Source organism: Triturus cristatus, chromosome 1_1, assembly GCF_964204655.1.
Source record: "Triturus cristatus chromosome 1_1, aTriCri1.1, whole genome shotgun sequence".
In the NCBI taxonomy this organism is placed as follows: Eukaryota; Metazoa; Chordata; class Amphibia; order Caudata; family Salamandridae; genus Triturus; species Triturus cristatus.
In genome coordinates, this window is record NC_140579.1 from 263,088,432 (window position 1) to 263,107,663 (window position 19,232).

The 19,232-nt window shown below is 43.5% G+C and overlaps 1 pseudogene; it reads right to left on the reverse strand.

Moving 5' to 3' along the window:
• Positions 1-19,232, reverse strand: part of LOC146870104 (suppressor of tumorigenicity 7 protein homolog) — a 777,381-nt pseudogene that overhangs the window by 698,116 nt on the left and 60,033 nt on the right.

Sequence of the window (19,232 nt, forward strand, 5' to 3'; positions counted from 1 at the left end):
TCAGGTCTTCTCTCCATCTGCTTGTTCCAAGACCTATGCATCTGCTCATGGAGTGCCACAGGGATTAATACTTAGTCCTATGTTATTCAATCTTTACGTCAGCCCTTTAGGTACCATCGCGGAAGAGGCTGGGTTGTCAATCTTCTCTTATGCGGATGACACCCAGCTTCTCTTTTCACTATCCGCCAATGACAAATCCAGTGTTTCATCCCTACAGGTAGGGCTGTATAAAATCGCCAACTGGATGCACACTAACTGGTTAAAGCTAAATGGAGGAAAGACGGAGGTCTTGATCATGGGGAAGGATAAAGATCTCTGGGGCCCGCATCACTGGCCGTCTGAAATGGGTGAACTTCTTAAATCGGTACAAACTGTACGTAATTTGGGCATAGTGATTGACGATCAGCTGACTATGAAACAGCAAGTAGCGAAGACCACTTCTATTTGCTTCACTATTCTCAAATGGCTCCGTAAGATATTATGGATGCTGCCGGAATCTACTCAAAGAACAGTCATCCAGGCCCTAATCATGTCGAGGCTTGATTATGGCAACGTCCTTTATCTAGGAGCAAAAAGGGAGGTAGTACGCAAGCTGCAGGTGGTGCAGAATTCTGCGGCCAGGCTACTTTATCATGTACAGAAAATATCCTCCATCACAGGCACTTTACATGATCTCCATTGGCTCAGGATTGAGCAACGGCCGAAATTTAAGGCCTTATGCTGTATGCATAAGATTAAGCTAGGTACCAAACTCCATTACCTATGCTCCCTAGCCCAGACATATCTTCCGAACCGTCCACTTTGCTCCTCATCCCAAGGTAACTTCATAGTTCTTAGATTCAAACTTTCACATATGGGCGGACGCTCATTCTCGTATCTGGCACCAATGTTGTGGAACTCACTACCTTCCCTACTTCGCCATGAAGTAAGCCACAAAAGCTTCCACAAAGGCCTGAAGACCTGGCTATTCAACCAGTAAAAGAACCAGTAAAAGCTGTCTGCAATCTGTCCCGGGCGCCGGGAAATCTCTGGGTAGATGTGCGCCTTATAAATGTAATATAATAATTGGTGTTGGAGAGGGAGGAGGGAGGAGGGAGAGAGGGAGGAGTAAGGAGGGAGGAGGGAGAGAGGGAGAGAGGGAGAGAGTCAAGTACATAACTGAGCTTTGTCAGATAAAAAAAAAACAAGAAAAGAAAAATTATAACACCCATTAGCTTCTACAGCGGTAAAAGGCATCATCTACAGTTTGACTAAAGAATTCAGCAAGCATTGGCAAAGCCAATGCATCTGGCATTTTGGAACTTTTGGCTTTGCCAATTGTTTTTAGCGATGCTATGCAACATGGCTAAAGAAGAAACCAAACAAATGTGCTATGATGCAGCCGCAGTGCCTGTGTCACTTTGTAGGCATGTGCGCCATACATGCACGGACCTACAAAATGCGCAGGGGTGTCTTTTTACTTACTGATCCAAGCTGGATTGATATTTTTTTTTTTTAAATGCCAAAGGAAGCAGCAACAAGAAGAGTGGGGTGGAAGCAACATGGAGTGCCCTGGTGTGGGGGGGGGGTCACAGAGGAAAGGGTCAGAAGCCACATGGAGGCCAGCAAGACAAGTACATAACACTGGCTAGAAAAAGCCATGTGGAGCAAAGGGAAACAGAGGAGAAGCACAAAAGTGCAAGCATTACATGGAGAGGCATGGGGGAGAAGTACACAAGGAAGACAGTTGTAAACCACATGTAGTCTCATGGAGTACAAAAAAGTGTCAGAAAAGTAAGCAGTGGAAGGACACAAGTAATCAGGGGAGGGGCAAACACAAGAAGAGGAAGGAAAGGTGGTGGTGGTGGTTAGGGTAGGTTGGTGCTTAGGGCAGGGTGAATGTGTGTAGGGAGGTAGTAGGGTAGAGGTTATGTTAAGTTGGTGTTTAGGGTTGTAGTGGTGGTGGTGGGGTGTTCAGAAGATGGTAGTTAGTATTGTGGTTAGGGTGGGGATGGTGGTGCTTAGGGTGGTGGAGCTAGGCAGGGTTGTAGCGACTATTAGCGTGGTGGTTAGGGTAGGGTGGTGGCGGTGCTTAGAGTAGGGTTTTGGGGCAGGGCGGTGTTTTCTATAGCGCCTAGAAACTGAACAGGGGAGGTATGAAGTGCTATGGGGAGCCAAGCAGTGAAAGAAGTGTCAGCTTCATCGCAACCACATGTATCTAGTTTATTTGATAGTTTAACTATCTGGCCAGCTGGTTTGCCTGAAGAGCCAAGACATCTGTCTGTGGTGGTCTTGTCAACTGTATTGGAGGAGAACATGTTACTGGCTGAGACAGGGTTCTGAGTGTTGCTGTGCATGAACAGCTGACCAGAGACAATATGATGGATTTACAGACAATCCCTGCATGCATTAAGTTGTATTTTTGTTGTATGCTGGCAAAAATGTCTGTGTGATGACTGGCAGGTAGCTTTTGGACTTGGATCATTATGTTTGCCTATGAAACAGTTGCTTAGCCATAAAGACTCTTAGAGTAACGTTATCCTGGCTTTACTGTTTGCTATAATAAACAACACGGAGGCAGAAGAGCAGCACATGGGAAACGAGAGGGAGGAGGATAATGTTGAAGCTAGAGTACACAGAGCTTGAGGACAGAGTGCAGGAAGGAGAGAAGCTACAATGGAAACAACTGTAAAACACATGCACTCTCGTGGAGAACTCAAAAATGGAGGTCACAAACATTTTTACAAAAAGAGTTCCTGAAAAGCGACCACCCGTGGAAGGATAGAAGGAGCCAAACAGAGAGGTGGTATAAAGGCTATACTACATGGGAAGGAAAAAGACATGCACGAGCTGCTAAAACAAATAAAGCCAACAAATAGAAAGCAAGCAAATATGAATGACAAAACAAATTGTGAGCCACGGGAGAAATGTATTCCTAGGTCAACTTTCAGAATGGCCCTTAAGAAGTCTTTAGCAACCTGACCGCTGCACTGTCTGTTAGGCTTTGCCCAAAAATAGAAGATTCTGTGGAAAATAGTTTGATTATGTTGGTCAGTAAAGAGTTATGTGCATTTCTGAAACGTATTAGACTAATTGAACCATGATACAGATGTGAAGAAATACATTGCCCATTTATGAATGTGTTCTGCAACGCCTAAATAATAAGCACGAGAAACTTCGAGCAAACATCTACTCATATCACAACTTCATCTAAAGTGTCTCAGGTTCTGAAGATGACGCTCACCTACTGTTTTTCTGCCCAGTTTATAAAAAACCAAGGGACTGTTGGATTAAACCCGTATGTAAAAATATGGGGATCAGGTCCTTTAAAGAGGCAGAACGCATACTTAAGTCAAATACCTCGCAACCAATAGTGTTTAGCATAAGTAGATTCCTATTTAACGTGTATCTCATAAGGAATCAGAAAGGTTGCAAGCTGTAACGTATACAGGCTGGTTACACCATTTCCTGGCCTGGCTAGATATCATGAATTTTATCTATTCCCCCTTTTTAATATGTATTTAGGAATTGTTTTAAAACATAATCTGGCTTTTAAATTAATTTATAATATATGTCTTGTTTTTTAAAATTTAAAAGCATATCTGGGATATAATTTATTGTGGTCTGACCTTCGTATGTATTATCCTGAATTTGGATTGTGTATTTGTACATGCTATTGGAAATGTTTATGTATGTTTGCTTTTATGACAATATAAGTCGAAATAAAGCTTTGAAATGAAATGAAATGAAATGCAGTCTACACAATAATGAAGAAGCATACGCACAAACAATATAGAAAAGCTCACCAATATCAGCCCAGATATGAAAGATGAAGTCCCTGTTAGAGCAACGTAGAACTTGGGCGTGAATGTGTTTAAAAATACAGTCACTGTAAGGAGAGAGAAAACAAATTCTAGATTAAATGGAGTGTGACAAACTAGTAAGGTGGAAAATCTAAACTGGACTTCTCGAAAGCAAACATGACAAGAAAAGCACAAACTATGAATATACATTTGTTTTTAATTAAGTAATGACCATTTTCTCCATATCCAATGACTGAAAACACAGTTGTATTTGTCTAAAATGAGAGACAAGCCGTTCAATACATGTCACAACATCTAAAGACATTGAAAATGTTCATGGGTACCATTGGATGTCGTGGCTTGTAATGAACAAAGTGTATGAAACACAAAGGGGGATGGGGGCACTGTACACCAGTCAGCAACGACTTGTTTGCAGCCACACCTTCAGTTTGTGATGCAGCTGATCTACTAAGCAGTTGCATCACAATATGCCCATTCATAGGGAGTCAAAAGGTGCCTGCCTCAGTAATATTCATGAGAAAAGAGTACTTTTTCAACTCCTTAAAAATGGCTGCAAATGCAAGAAGTGAGGCCTGCAAGGGGTGGCCGACCCCCATGTCGACTGACTGTGGGAGAGCATTACACTGACATTTTCAGTCATTATTCTTAATTAGATTTGAATAAAATAAATCATAAAAGTTCATCAAAACACAATTATATTACCTGAGAAACATTCACCCTCGATAAGAGGAGAAAACCATATAGCATCTCTTACACTGGAATGAAAACCCTCGATAAAAACCATGAAACATAAAAACAGACAGTAGGTGTACTTGAGAATTGAAGGTACAGTAAGGCTGGTCGAACTTGCCTAAAATTCTGTGCTAAAAACAACGGTCAATATACTTAAAACAAAAGTTAGACAATTTTGAATACATATAAACAATGTGCAAGGTATCAAGCATAGCAGCAGAATCACACGAACAAGGTGGAGACTCAGGCCACTTAAACACTGGAGAAAAAGGTTAATTCAAAAATAAGTTGAAAGTCGCCTATGGTAAACTGCCATAACAAGCAGCAAATATAATTCAATAGGATTTGGGGATTTGACCATAGTATAATACATTAGAGATTTTTTAAGCAAACCCATTTTTGCCCTTTTTTATTGGGCATGTTGTAAAAATGCTTTCTTAACCCAGGTAATATCAGACTTAGAAATTGAACATTTGACATAATTTACCCACGGAATGTCAAACCCACGATCCAGGGCAAGACGATCACTTAAAATCCTTCTGTTAAACTCGAATTTGTTCTTGGTCCAAATTGACAAACATAGAATTAAAAGGCAAACATGAATATAATCCGAAATTTAGCCAACCCCCATGACTTGTTTTGTGCCACCTGATTTCGGTAACAGTCCTTGTATCTCCAGACCTCACAACCAAAGCTCGCTGTCGAAACACATTTAGCTTTGCAGAGATCAACGATTGATCTGATATGGGGGTAGGCCGATCCGCCTTGAAAACTCCTCATTGCTGTGTGGTACTCTGTTGAGGGACTGTGCCTTGGCATTAAGAAGAAATTGGCAATTCAGTTTTGTGTCCAATAGTGGGCCCAGCTAGTGGAATTTACCTACCATGCTAATTTGTCTGCCTGAAATGGTAAAAGTTTTAGATTTAGTTTTGGCCAGGCCGAAAACTATGGTAAAAGACTTTTAAAAATTGGTTTTCAGGTCCAAACTGTCCATAAATAAAATAAACCGGTCAAGCAAGTGCTACAGACTATTGGCCATACGTGCAAAGAGGCCAGTATCGTCAGCATGTAGCAAGCCCGGTAGATACCTGTCCACCACCCTCAGGACATCCTTACGTAAATCCACAAGGAAGGAGTCACGCTGATTAATATATAAACTAAAAAACATAGGAGCTAAAAAATCCTGACGTACTCTCCTGGCAAGCTTAAAGTGCAGGGCACATTCCCCGTTGGCGCCAACTCTTACAGACGCCTCAAGTACAAATCATGCAGTAATGCACTTGTGGCTTTTTTGCATGATTTGCACAATGACATTTTAAATAGTAATCTTTATTGTTCAATCAGTTAAAAGCATTACAATATGAATCATAGGAAATAAATAAATACAATAAGAAAGATTTGCAAAGAAAGACTTAAAATCACGAGTAAAAAACTTTCCAGCTGGACAGAAGAAGAGTAGGAGCATCCAAATCCTTAGTCTGCCAGGTACAGTATTAAAGATCCTTCTGTGCAATTTGCATATTAATAACTTAAGCCAAACGTGTAACATGAACTATCATTATCAGTGTAAGCATACAATAAGATCAGATTTGTATGAAAGAAATTTGTGCTTCCCAGTCTGGCCCAAGTAGGGGCAGGATCAATGTAGTCATGACTTGAAGTGTGTCCCTGCTGGGGGCCGTAAGCTAGTCCAAGAAAAAAGAATTGACGCCGAAAAAGAGCTTGGGCAAAGAACAGTTTTAAAACAGCAGTTAAGGGTGATTGCCTTACTGTAGTGCTGCAACTGATGCAGCTGGTATAGTCCCAAGATGAGGGGCACTCCCTTTTGTATTGTTAGGGTGGGGTTTCGTATGAGGAGTTTAATTCCAATCTGCCTCAAGATGCCAGAGGAAACTGTTTAAATTGTGACACTGGTTTGTAGTGGGGTGCTTCGTCTCTGGGACAGATATTCAAGGTAGGTGATTTTATTTTGGCAGGTCGGGAGCCTTCTTAAAGCCCTATCAAACCCCTGGAGGTCCTTTGCTGTTCAGGATATTACTTGACAGACAATGTTTTGTGGAGTATTCTTGAGTGACATTCAGAACACGCTACAGGTCGACCTTTGTTCGGCTAATAAGCACCAGGTCGTCAGCATAGAGGAGATTTGAAAGGAATATGGAGGCAAGCTTTGGTGCACGGGAGTTGATGGAAGAAAGGACGGGAGGAAAGTCTGCCAAGATTACATAGAAAAGGATGGCAGCCAAGACTCGCCCCAGTTTGTGTCCACAGGATGTTGGATTGGCCCCAGATAGATTGTCCCCGCTGCCCAAATTAATTATATGAGAAAGGAGTCATTTTTCAACTTGAAAATCGCTGCAAATGCAGGAAGAGAAGCCAGCAAGGCGTAGAAAAAGCAGACCCACCAATGACTGTGCATTACAATGACATTTTAAACAGAAAAGCTCACCACCTTATTTTAAGTTGTGAACATTAAGGAGACATTCCTACATTTTTAGGTCTCGCCTGAGTCAGCGCATGCGTTGCACTGCGAGACATTTAGTAGGTGGGTTTTCCAAGTGCTGCCACAGGCTTTTGGTGGCCTAAAGCTTGCGTGCACGTGAGCGTGCACGCGCGCAGCTGCGATCTGTCTTTCCTCAGTTGATCGCGATCACTTTCACATTCGCAGGCCGCGCGGCCATGTCACTTTCACGGCCGCGCGGCCAATGCTCGTTTCCTCTGCGTGCTTGTTTCGTTTCACTTTCGCATAATCGCGGCACCTGTGCTTTACTTTTAATTTTAAAAGTAAAGCGCGGGTGCCGTGATTATAGCAAAAGTAAAGAAATAGATGTTTTTTTCTATTTCTTTACTTTTGCAGCAATCGCGGCACCGGCGCTTTACCCGTTCTTCATGTTGCTTCTCCCACCCATTCCCTCTTCCTGTCAACCATTGATTCTCCTCGCCACTCCTGTATTGCCTCCCCATCTGTGCTGTGTTGCTTCCTCCACCTATTCCCTCTGTGCTGCTCCCCCACTTGTGATTTTTGAAAAAAACATTTGCATTGTTTTCTTTTTCTATTTAATGATCCAACTTTGATCTGCAAATAAAAAGCGGAAAAACAGTGTCCGAATCATAGACTTTCTTTTCCTTATTTATTCGTGCTACACAGCTTCTGGAATGACATGACATTAAAACCATTGACTAAGCCATTGCGTCTCAGTCATGACCTATTTGCTTTGCCAATGCATGTTAACATATGGCTCCTAATTCTTTTCTTTAGGAAGTACATTTTGCTCTGTTTTGTGTCCTCACTCTCTGGTAGGCTTCAGCTGTGTTGAGGTATAGACTAAATTTGTTGTTCCCATTAAAAGTTTTCATGCTTAAAGAGAATTCCTCGATTTGGGAAAAAGGGGGTGGTGATGGACAGAGTTTCTGAATGATGCAGAATATTCTTACCAAGTCAAGAGATCATGGTTTTAATCCATCACCGTTTTTTAGCTCACTGCACCATCCCAGCTCAGAACCTGGCTACATGCAAATTAGTCTGTACCTGTCCCAGTGCAGGGAACAGGGCAAACCAAACTACCAAACCAATTCTTATACTGGGAAGGAAACAAGCTTCCGGGGACCGGTTTCTGGCATCACAGCCTTCGTTGGCCCAGCTTGCCTGAATCCTGATGGTGCAATGAGCAAGGGACTCACTTCTGAGCATACCCTCCCACACTGAGTGTGGATAAAATCGATTTGGGAAAAAGGGGGTGGTGATGGACAGAGTTTCTGAATGATGCAGAATACTCTTACCAAGTCAAGAGATCATGGTTTTAATCCATCACCGTTTTTTAGCTCACTGCACCATCCCAGCTCAGAACCTGGCTACATGCAAATTAGTCTGTACCTGTCCCAGTGCATGATGGGAACAGGGCAAACCAAACTACCAAGCCAATTCTTATACTGGGAAGGAAACAAGCTTCCGGGGACCGGTTTCTGGCATCACAACCTTCGTCGGCCCGGCTTGCCTGAATCCTGATGGTGCAATGAGCAAGGGACTCACGTCTGAGCATACCCTCCCACACTGAGTGTGGATAAAATCGATTTGGGAAAAAGGGGGTGGTGATGGACAGAGTTTCTGAATGATGCAGAATACTCTTACCAAGTCAAGAGATCATGGTTTTAATCCATCACCGTTTTTTAGCTCACTGCACCATCCCAGCTCAGAACCTGGCTACATGCAAATTAGTCTGTACCTGTCCCAGTGCATGATGGGAACAGGGCAAACCAAACTACCAAGCCAATTCTTATACTGGGAAGGAAACAAGCTTCCGGGGACCGGTTTCTGGCATCACAACCTTCGTCGGCCCGGCTTGCCTGAATCCTGATGGTGCAATGAGCAAGGGACTCACGTCTGAGCATACCCTCCCACACTGAGTGTGGATAAAATCGATTTGGGAAAAAGGGGGTGGTGATGGACAGAGTTTCTGAATGATGCAGAATACTCTTACCAAGTCAAGAGATCATGGTTTTAATCCATCACCGTTTTTTAGCTCACTGCACCATCCCAGCTCAGAACCTGGCTACATGCAAATTAGTCTGTACCTGTCCCAGTGCATGATGGGAACAGGGCAAACCAAACTACCAAGCCAATTCTTATACTGGGAAGGAAACAAGCTTCCGGGGACCGGTTTCTGGCATAACAGCCTTCGTCGGCCCGGCTGGCCTGAATCCTGATGGTGCAATGAGCAAGGGACTCACGTCTGAGCATACCCTCCCACACTGAGTGTGGATAAAATCGATTTGGGAAAAAGGGGGTGGTGATGGACAGAGTTTCTGAATGATGCAGAATACTCTTACCAAGTCAAGAGATCATGGTTTTAATCCATCACCGTTTTTTAGCTCACTGCACCATCCCAGCTCAGAACCTGGCTACATGCAAATTAGTCTGTACCTGTCCCAGTGCATGATGGGAACAGGGCAAACCAAACTACCAAGCCAATTCTTATACTGGGAAGGAAACAAGCTTCCGGGGGCCGGTTTCTGGCATCACAGCCTTCGTCGGCCCGGCTTGCCTGAATCCTGATGGTGCAATGAGCAAGGGACTCACGTCTAACAATACCCTCCCACACTGAGTGTGGATAAAATCGATTTGGGAAAAAGGGGGTGGTGATGGACAGAGTTTCTGAATGATGCAGAATACTCTTACCAAGTCAAGAGATCATGGTTTTAATCCATCACCGTTTTTTAGCTCACTGCACCATCCCAGCTCAGAACCTGGCTACATGCAAATTAGTCTGTACCTGTCCCAGTGCATGATGGGAACAGGGCAAACCAAACTACCAAGCCAATTCTTATACTGGGAAGGAAACAAGCTTCCGGGGACCGGTTTCTGGCATCACAGCCTTCCTCTCCACAAATCTTTCTATTTGTGGAATTGGGAAAGAAGCTCTGCTTAGTTATTGCGCACACTTTCTGTTAAACCAAAGCACACTCTCTACTAAGATAAAATTGTGGTTAATAAATTGGAATAGTGATTTCTTTTGAAAGACCAGGGACCACTGCCTCCTGATATTGTTGACACTGATGAAGAGCATGTGGTTAAATATTTGTACTCTCTTCACTTTGTTGCCTATTATTCTTATCCCATTGGGGCTTGGAAAAGGATACGCAACTCCTGCAATAGTTAACATGTCTGTCTATAAATTATTAATAATGCCATGCAGACAGTTGGCTTTCCTCCATTGACTGTATAAACCCATCATTTTATATTTTATTGTATTACTGCAATTTATGCTTGACACCTGCAAAGGAGGAAGGTAGTCAAAATAATGTGTTTTTCTGCCAACCGTACGAAGTACTAGCTAAAGAAGTGATTGTCAAAGACAATATTATCCCATTGTAAATATTGGAATTTTATTTAGTAGATGCATGCTTTAATACTTTAAGAGCTGCAATCACATGTTGATACAAAATGTATGTTTAAACAATAAAGCATGAAATCAAACAATGATATGTTATACATGTAAGCTGGATGTCCCAAGCAACCTGACACAGTGGGCTACGTTGTTACTTGAGAACATTATGAAATTGTTTTGTACACATTTGCGCCACGACGAGCCATTGCATTTTTAGGTCTAGTTTGACAGAACAGTTTTTAACTTATCTTATGTGAGGAACTGAAAAATAACTTCCAGAAGCTCTACTGAGTGACAGGCTACTACTCATATTGCTTCCCTTTGGTAACTGTATACTGTTTGATTGGGCAGAAATGATGTGCTTTCACTGAAAGAGTGCTTATTTATCACCTTTTTTTCCTTGTGAGAAAGCTTAGGCTCAACACAGCAGGCTGCAGTTGGTTATGGTGGCAAGACAATGATCAAGGCTATAGACCTAATGTTTCTTATGAAAAGTTATGACAAATGTAGGAGCTCTGATGTATTTGTGTTGAAAAGAGAATTAAGGCGAATAGGTGTTTAACAGTGGATTGTTATTACAGGTTAAAGCCTGTAGAGAGATATTTAGTTATATGGAATGTAATTGATAAACATAGTACATAAGGGTTTTGGTGTATGTTCGCTCTTCTGATAAACCCTGGATTGGAAGATTTGCCCTGAGAATCCCTGGATTATATTTTGTTTTGCCAACTGAAATTTTGTATAATTAGACATTTTATGCTGTATTTCTGATTGTTAACTTGTGGGAAAGCTGATACTTAATGCATAGTTGCCTGAGTTGGTAACAGAGGAAATCTTATGTTGAATACAATAGTCTTGAGTTGTGGTGACAAGCTAATGATTAAGATCGTTATGATATGTTATGTGTATTTTTATTATACCCACATCACCCGAAAGGTTATCCTGGGGCTGCAGCAGGAGCTGTGTGGGCTGAGCGAGGGTCTGGGCTGGGTGAAAAGCAAGATCTTCAGTTTCTTGCAGAATTAAACAAGCATTGGCATAGCCAATAGGTCTCGCCTTTGGGACTATTTAAAGTGCTTAGCCATGCAACAGTTGTTGGTGCACCAAGAATATTGTGCTGCATAACTAAATACTTAGAAGGTCCCAAAAGCGAGACCTATTGGCTATGCCAATGCTTGTTTGTATGCTGTTAACAGATTCTCAACAGAGTCCTCCTTATCCTTGAAGGTATCTGCTCGAATTTCACTGGCAAAAAATGTGCTCAAGCAGACTTTAAAAAAAAAGAAGACACACAACAGCAAACACCTAGATCTAAGATCGCTCCACTAAGGGCCTCTCTTAACTATGCTGCAAGGGTCATCACAGGATCTAAAAGAAACAGCCACATCACTCCCAATCTAAAATCCCTAAACTGGCTCCCATATGAAGCAAGAATACATCTAAAAATATCCTCCAGGACTCATATAGCCCTACACTTCCAACACTCCGATTTACCTTGGATGAAAACTAGAGCTTTCTGGTGGCTGCAGTTCCTATAGAAGTACCAGCACCGTACTGTTGAAACCATAGAAATTATATAAATAGAAAACTTACAACCGAGCCTTCTCTGGTATCGCCCCGAGAATTTAGAGCCCCCTTATAGACTGAACCCAATGGCATCATTCAACAAGCATTTGCAATGCAATAGGTCTCGCATTTACTAGAGTTTGAACTATTGGCATTGTAGATTACAATGCCTTTTATTAATGTGTTGGTTTTTTAAACAAATAAATAAAAGGCATTGTCATTTACAATGCCAATAGCATAAACTCTCGCAAATGCGAGACCTATTGCATTGTAAATGCTTGTTTATTTATTTAGGGTGTTTTATAAGGTGTGAACGCGATTCGCGGACATAGGAGCGCTGTACAAACAACTGAAGAAGAATACATATAAACAAAGAACAGAAAGCGAGTAAAAAATATACACATTAATAAAAACCTTGATTAAAAGCTAATGACTCTAGTAGTTTATGGTATGCTGTAATAGAGATATTTATAAATGTCCATCCTTCGTTTATGAGGCTCTGTGTTTGAGTCTCAAAGAAGGTTTCCCGAGTCATCATCATCAAAAAATCTTTATTCGACCTAAATTAGGTCATAAAAGAAAACACAGAATACATGCATAATACAGTATAAATGATACATTATAAAAATTCGTTGACAGTAAAAACACACCTCGTAGAACTGAGCCTGCTCTGACCTCGATCCATTCCAGTTACCCAAGGGAACAATGTTTATGAGGCGTTCTTCTGGTAGGGATGCGCTTCTGTCCATTATTGGAATTAGTGACAATGTGGCATCCACTGCGTTCCAGGGGACAAGAAAGGAGCCTGTCACCATCCTTCAGGTTACAAGTATCCCCAGCCGCAGTGCATGGATGTTGTACACACAGAGCACACCAGTATGAAAAAATATGCTTAAAATATTGTGCAAAACAAACAGAAATGTGACCAGCCCCTGTCCCACGTGGTGGAGGACGAGTTATCTGAGATGAGTGTGCTTTGAAGGAAAGTGACGTGTGTGTACATAAACCCTCCGCTGTAACTGGATTGTTAACAAAAGTGTAAGTTTGCTGAGGGTGGGGGCTTCACCCCCCCCGAGTCGCCCTGCAAACGTTTAACCTGCTTAGATATTTTAGAGCTATAGGGGTGTCAAAAACTCAGGGAATGAGGGGAGCGGGCGTGAGTCCTATCACATCCTTCTGGGTTTCATATGTGTACACATGCATCACTGTGCAAGTAAGGGCCTAGCAAATGACGCAGTTGCCTATTGTTTTTAATTTGCCAATCCAATATGGATCGGTAAATAAAAATAAATCAAATTCCCAGTACTTCGAAACTGCTGTTTATGAGGTTGAGTGGCTGATGGCATTTGCTGCCAAACTCTCCTAAATACATTAATAGATATGCATTTGGAAGCCAATATATAGTTTTTGTACAGTTGTACATTGCGCGAACTAGACCCGAGAAATCTGGTATCAGAGCGCTTTACACGAGCACCAGTTTCAATCCAGTTGGACACGTTCATTTCAGGCACGGGGAGATTAAGTGATTTGCCCAGTAACACAGGGTGTTGAGCGCCGTTGCCGAGACTCGAACCCGATTCTCCAGCTTTGAGGGCGACTGTTTTAGCCATTAGGCTACATCCAGTAGATTGCGCCTACTCGACCCGAAGGTACCTAAGCACTTTACACGAACACCAGTTGCATTGCAGAGGACACATTCATTTATTTTTTTAGGCACAGGGAGATGAAGTGATTTGCCCAGAATCACAGGATGCTTGAGCCACCCACAAGACTCAAACCTGGTGCTTCAAAGTCGGCCGCTGTAGCTGTTAAGCCACACCCTTTCTTCCACCAGCACAACAAATCCTCTTACGCACTCGAATATCTGCCTTTAGCCTCTTTGCCCGTAGAGTGAAAAGAACAGCAAAGTTAATTATTTCTCATAATCAGTAGTTATGATAAGATAAAGGAGCATCGGATAATGATGCGCTGAAATAATGGAGGACCAGCGCACTAAGAAATATAATAATAGCACATTAGTATAACCGTGTATGCAAAGTACATAGAGCCGCTGCCACAGTTAAACCAGGCTTTGAAGGATTAGGTAGGAATTCCTAATCAGTGTGTAATTTATTGGCGCCCATGACACCTCTCTCATGGGCGTCGTTCATTAAATGTTGTCTGCTAAACAGGGACCTCTAGCGGCTCAGGCGTTCCTGCCCCACAGAAGTTATCAGAGGAAGCGGGTAACGCAGGTCACCCCGGTGGACTTCATTTCACGTGCTCTAGAAAAATCTAATTTAAACAAGGAATCATGCAAAACACGAGGTGACTGAATTTACAGGATTATGAAACTCGCATGGCTGTAATTGTAACGTGTGTGGTAAATAGTCCATCATTTAATACATTGTTACATCTCTTAGAGAGTGATTCACTGAAATATTCATGTTAAAAGAGTGAGGCTAAGTGTGTAAGACCAAGTTTATGGTCCACTTCTTCATCCCCATTTAGGAGCCCTGAGAATCATGTATTCATGGTCCTTGGCGGCCAGTTTAGAATTAATTTGAAATTGACAATTTATTTTGATTGCTATGCTATATAGAAAGTTTGTTGAGTGAGAACGCATGGATAAGTAAGACAAACAGTGATTCTGGGCAAGTCATAATAGATTTTTGACGGTTCATTAGCAAAAAGAGATACCTTTTCCTAGTATGCATGCATCATGTAGCGGTAACACGAAATAAAAGGATTTCGTGCACTCCAGATGGGCCCCGGAAAAAAACAAGCCCAAATTATAGCGAAGAACAAGACGGCAAACACGTGAGCGGCAAAAGTGAAAGTAATCCGGGTCCGGATGGCGCCTCGGACGCTGAAAGGTGGCGGCTGCACGCGCTTGTGCGCGTAACAGCAAGCTGGTGGCCGGCTGCCTCTGGGTAGCACTTTCAAAACCCGCTTACTAAATGTCTTGTTTGAGACAGCGCATGCACTGGCTCAGGCGAGACCTAAAAAGGAACTTAAAGTACTATTGATTAACAGACTTCTGCCCTAGAAACTCCACTCTCTGGGCCCGATATGACACTTTGGGCCCGATTCCGATCTCGGTATGAGGGGCTCCTGACAGCAAATGTCATGAGCGACTCCGTCTCGTACGCATGATTTCCAGACGACTCCTTCCGCTTTACGAGCGAGCAAGTATGATGCGAGGATAGCCTCGCGCTCCGACTGACTCGTACCCGTCTGCGATGCCGTCGGGACGACTCATACTTCATCGACGCGCACCACGCAATGGGTCCGATTCTCGAGCGACCAAGTAGGATGCGCACGTCGAGCAGCTGGATCGACTCGGACCCTCCGACTCAAAAAATCTCTGAGAAGCGTACTTTGGGGTCCGTAGTGGGACTCCTTTCACCCGGGGCCCTATGACTTGATCACTGGGGGGTCCCAAGGGTCCCCCCTACACATGCGTGCACGGTGCGGGCGGGACCGAGGCATCCCCGCGACAGGGGGCGCCCTTGTCCGTGTGGAGCCTATGTACGCAATGTACACCAGGCTCCCATAGACTTCAATGGGGTTCCGAGCACCTCGAGTCCGTCAGTGCTGCAGCGCATCGTACGTGGTTGCTCGGAGCCCAGGAGCATGAGTGGGTCGGAAAGCTCTACGGGCACGAGTCGGCTGTAGGGCATTCCCAGTGAGATCTGAATCAGGCCCTTTGTCTTCATCTTTGATTATTACTCATATGTTATGATTATGTTTTTGATCTGTTGGTTTACAGTTACTACACCCAGTACCTTTCGCGGTCACTTTGTTGTTTGCTCTACATGCTTCTTCCCTGATCAGTTGTAAAGTGCTCTAAAACCACAGGGGTCATGTTTGCGCTATACAAAACTTTTTAAATAAATAAAGATGCTCTATATTATTAATTATGATTAAAAAAACAAGTATTATCAAAGTCAATCAGTCTCGCCTTTTTCACCATTGTCGATGCTTTTTGCTGATGCACAGCATCGCCAAAAACAATAAAACAAGGCACAATGCCGCAAACATTCACATATACGCTGCTGTGTCTTCCCATATTGAAGTACTGGGTATTTTAGACCCAGCGGTGCAGGGGCACACACCCTATGACTTCTGGGTTCACCCTGTTCCGGACCTACAGAAACACAGAGTCTTCTGGGTGAAGTCAAAGATTCATTTATTGGCTGCAGACCAATGACAGGTATCCTAGAAGTACAACAGCGTGTATGTTCTCAGGAGACTGCTGAAAATCATGGAAACGGACTTCACTTTAAATAGGCCTTTTCTGGCCTCAAGCATACATTCCTAGGTTTTATGATACGGCCATATATGAGTGTACATTACAAAGAAAAGGCAGAGTCATGATGACCATCCCACATTCCAGTTCGGCCAGCCCACAATGATTTACACAGTAAGGTTCAGATCCCACATCAGATGTAAACAGACCCCCCAATAAACATGAGCATCTCCTGTTTTGGGAAACAAGTCATAAAGCAGAAACAAGCAGGTGTGGAAGAGATTAGCCGGGGGATTGTATAGAATGAAAGGGTTTTATGATGGGTCAAGCCCTGATGCTAATCACAGGTGGAAGGAGGAAGGGGAGCTCGTGAGACCGGTTTGACCTGGGGCAGCAGAGCCAGCTGCCCAGGTCACAGAGAAGTCAGAGGGAAAGCCCATGTACTGTGAGGCCCGTATTTACTCCATTATAGCCTATGTGAGGGCAATGACAAGATGGCCACTGCTTCCAAAATGGAACCCGCGTAGTGAAGCAGAATAACGTGTACACAGTGCATTCATAGCTAGAACGATATATAAAGCACTCGTACATGCCGCATTTGCCATTTGCGGTTTGCTAATACCAAGATAGACAGGGGTAGGGCCCTGTCCCCTACGCGGTCCCGAATATTAAAGTACGACAGACCCTCCTTTTGCCCTTACATAGGCAATCACTATACTCATCTTAATCCGAGTCTAGGTCAATGTTCACAAAGTCATGGAGATGTTGCTGTAGCATCATCCTATTACTTAGCTCGTCCCTCGATACAGGTTTCCTTACACATAAGGTAGCACAGAGGCCACATATCGCAGGAGCACACTGTATGCATAGACAGAACAGGAAAAGAATGGCTAAGATCATTCCAATGACCATCAGAACTTTCCAACCCCAGGCAGATATCAATTCCCAGAACCACCCCACCAGTGACCAATCTCCCTTATCCACGTGTATGGATTCAGATATTTTATGGAGTTTGGAGATGGCTTGATACACTGTTGGAGCATTATTTGGTATGAAAATGCAGCAACTGGATTGGATGACCTTGCATACCCCACCGCGGTCTGCAAGAATAACGTCTAGAACCATGCGGTTCTGCAGAGTCATAAGGCGATCCGCTTGGAGCTCAGCTGTCAGATTACTAAGGGCACCAGCCGTTACATTGACAGTGGATTCAACCACACGAGTCAGCTGTCTCAGGTTCCTACTATTGACCATAGGTCCCCAAAACGGCAGGAAACCCAAGAAGAAGTCTCCCGCTTCCTGACCGGCAGTATCCTCCTTACTAATCACACCTCTCACAACTCTGGTCTTGTGATAGTCAGAGGCAGCAGTAAATGTCGGCGGTAGCAAGTTCGCAATATAACATGTGCCCGAGAAATCAGGGGGCAGCCATGTATATGCTCGGTCATGACAGATGAAATATGTGCCCTTGGCAGCCAAAAACGCAGGGGAAAACTGTGACGGGAAAGTGTACGTTTCAGTACAGTCACTCCTTCCCAGTTGAGCTCTAGGATTCTGACCATTACCCTGTAAGCAGAACCGACCCATGTGGGGTACGACCCAGATTGGAGATGAGATTTTTCGCTGTCTTTCACCCAGACTAATACTATACCCCGTCGCGTTCCATCCTACATAAGGTTTCAACTCTTCTTTGGGAATGGATGAGTATGCATCGATATCCCTACTCATATCGGCAACTCCTTTCATCAAAGCCTTATTATTGGTGAGAGGTCTGATGGAACGCGGTTGGCGAGGGGAGTATGTATCTAGAGCATAGAGAAACATGGTTTGGAATGCCCATGACGATCCATTGTAACTGTACGGCAGCACCAGGTAGGGAATACCCTTGTTAATGGTATGTGGCATTAACCCACACACCCAGAAATTGGTCGTATTCATTACCAGTTGGTGCTGGTGCAAGAGTTGGATAAACGAGTTATTTACGAACTCTGATCGTCTGGTCTGTTCGTGCTCAGGCAAAGGGTGAAAAGAGTGAGAGGAGGCAGTAGAAAGAGGTATAGGCTGTTCAGTGGGTTCAATGGGCTTTTGAGCGGAGAAAAACACAAATCCTACAATAAACATTATGATACTACATAGTGTAAAAAGGCACAAAAAGACAAAACATTTACTTTTTACAATTCTACACATCCTTGCGTTAAAGTTCATTTCCTCAATTGGTCTCTCCATCTTAAAAAACTCCATCCTCTACTCGGGCCGCTCGCGGTGGATGAGTTTCTTCTGCTAAGGAGTACGCCTGTCAGTCCAGGGAAACGCCCTAGACCAACCAGAACCGTTGACCTAGCGTCTTCGGCCTGTACCCCAAAGTCTTGGCACCGCGACCCTGCGGCGGAACCCGGATGGTGGTTCGAAAAACAAAAATCAAGACTCATGTACCTGTTGGTGCAAAACACGCAGTTTAACAGTCAAATCATACAGGTAATCGAGCAGTACTGGATGCTCTACCTCACTGAACTTCGTAGGCCTCGGTACACCCCATACGTTGGCCGGACGGCCAAAAACAACCTCGTAAGGGCTAAGTCCCACTCGTGAGTGTATGGTCATTCTGGTGGACAGGAGTGCTAAAGGCAGAGCGTCAGGCCATTTAAGACCGGTGCTCGCCTGGATTTTGGCCAGCTTGAGCTTTAAGGCTCCATTGTAGCGTTCTACTAATCCAGCTGATTGGGGGTGATTTGCAGCATGGAACTTCTGCTTTATCCCTAGCCCTTCACATACATTCTTCATCACTTTACCCACAAACTCACTTCCATTATCACACCACACCATTCTTGGCATCCCAAACCTAGGGAAAAACTCTTTCACAAGGGCTTTAGCTGTGGATAGGGCAGTGTTATCTTTCAGAGGATAAGCCTCTATCCATTTTGAGAAAGCACAAACAACCACCAGTACATATTTCAGGTTGTTGCATCTTTCCATGTGAATAAAATCCAACTGCAAAACTTCAAATGGACATGATGGGGG